Source organism: Enhydra lutris, unplaced genomic scaffold (assembly GCF_002288905.1).
Source record: "Enhydra lutris kenyoni isolate GAN:26980312 unplaced genomic scaffold, ASM228890v2 scaffoldscaffold4, whole genome shotgun sequence".
NCBI classification, from domain to species: Eukaryota; Metazoa; Chordata; class Mammalia; order Carnivora; family Mustelidae; genus Enhydra; species Enhydra lutris.
The window spans coordinates 51,736,492-51,738,829 of record NW_019154088.1 but is presented as its reverse complement, the minus strand read 5'-3'; positions in this window follow the sequence as shown (position 1 = coordinate 51,738,829).

Sequence of the window (2,338 nt, the reverse complement as noted above, 5' to 3'; positions counted from 1 at the left end):
TACTCGACTCTTACCTACTAAATTATGCTTTTTCCTGTCACTTATCACAAGCGAGTTAACATTATTTAATGATTGTCTCTCCCACCCGGTTGTGAGCTGAATGAAGGCAGAAATTGTTTCGACGGGCTCTCTCTTGAATTACTAGACATGGCAGAGGGTAAGTGGTTAATAAGTCCGGTTGAATGACTGAAAACAGTCTAGGGGGCGCCTGGGTGGCTCAGTGGATTGAAGCCTCTGCTTTCGGCTCAGGTCATGATCCCAGGGTCCTGGGATCGAGCCCCACATCAGGCTCTCTGCTCTGCGGGGAGCCTGTTTCTCCTCTCTTTCTCTGCCTGCCTCTCTGCCTACTTGTGATCTCTGTCTGTCAAATAAATAAATAAAATCTTTAAAAAAAGAAAAAAGAAAACGATCTAGGTGCTGGTATGTTTTGCAGTTAACTTAGGGCTGTTCTGTTTTCCTTTGTTCTTGGTCAAAGGCTTCTCAATTCCCTTTGTCCAAGGCTTGGATTCCCCTAAGATTCTTCTTAGATACTCATTCCAAGGAATGCCTCTCCTATGGACTCCCTGATCAGAGTAGTGGTTGACATCAGTGTACAAAGGCTAAGTCTCTCATGTAATCTGGAGCAAAGGAGCCGCGGAAAAGCCATGGTTTTCCTTTTAAGTATTAAGTGTTCAGAGTTTCCAGGGAGCTTGAGACTGCGGTGAATAGCTTGTGTGTTCTCCCGAAGTCCAGCATTAAGGAACTGTGTAGCTGTGGGCAGGCATGAAGTCGTGTTAGCCGTTATGCTGCTGATGTCACTAGGACAAATGCAAGGAAAGCTGTTCCAGTGTGGGGACATTCTCTGGAATGTGGGAACACGGCTCCTTGGAGGTACCAGTTACACTTGACCTACTTCGATCAGTTCCTCCCCAACATCCTGGCCTGCCGCTCCTCTTTCCCTGAAACCTACTCGCACACCCTGGCAAATATGGCCGCGGGCAAAGTGCCTGGAGGTAAGGACAGTCTCCCTCTTGTGCTTTCTCTTGAGACAGGACTTGTTCTGCAGTGCAAGCTCCCTTGATGCACTCATGAAGACCCATCACAAAGGGGAAGGAACCTAGCTCTGCACTGGACAGAGCTGGCTTTTACCCCTGGCTTGGAAGTTGGTGTGAGGACTTAAGGAGATAATGTGATTAAAGCCCTTCGGAGACCGAATCGCACATGGTTAGTGCTCAAGACATGGTAGCCATTCAACCACCTGAGCTCACTGGGTATGCTCAGAGGAATCTGTGCCTTCTGCTTCAGCGACATCACACTGGATGGAAATGGCTCATTTACTTTCTTTCTTCTACTAGACAGCAACATCCCTGTAGGCCCCAAACCTAGGAAAATGCTTTCCAGGTCCCATGATAAGCTCCCACTGGTTGAGTGCTTATGATGTCAAGCACTAAATACTTTACCTGGATTACTTCATTTAATTCTCAAAACTCCGGGAAGTTAGGAACTACTGTTTTCTGCATTTATAGCTGAATATATGGAGGCACCAAAAGGTTACATAACTCTCCCGATGTGATGTATCTAGTAAGTGGTAAAGAGAGTATTTAAATACAGCTGGTCGGGTTCCAGAACCTAGGCTCTTTACCAGGCAATGCACTGCCATGGTGTTTGCTCTCAGTAGATTGTCCTCATTTTTCTCCAGCTACACTAATTATCACTGTGGAACATGTCATCCCTATTATCTCCTGTGTTTGTGGGGCTCTAATTACTCTGTGACTCTCGTTGTGCTAGGCCCACACAATGCCTGATATACTCGTCTGCTTTACCATTGCTTCTCCATTTGTCTAGGGCTGGCTGTGGCACACTAGGTTTATGTACCCATTGTGCTCTCTCACAAAACATCTCTTGGTTCCATTGTCACGCTGGACACTAGACTGAGTGGATCACTGGGCAGACCCTTTATGTTTTTGTGTCCTTAATGACACCATCTGTTTCCTAAAGCAATTGAAATATTCAGTTGTTAGCATAAAGGAAGAACATTGACTCTAGGCACAGCTTCACATCACTGCTACATGCCTGGGGAATCAGCTACCACTGAAGTTAGGCCTGTCTACCTTTCTCAGGAAGACTCTAGGTGAAACCGGGGTTCCTTTCAAGATTAGGTGCAGAGGCCCAATAGACTTTTTTTAAACAGCATGTAAATTATACATACAAAAGGGTATTACATGTCTTTGGAGTTAAATAGAATGCTCATGTATAGCCATCGCCCCACTCAATACAGTAGTATCACATTGTACCAAGTCTCCCATGCACCTCCTCCCCAGCTGCATCCCTCTCCCAAGCCAACATGCTTTTCAGTGTA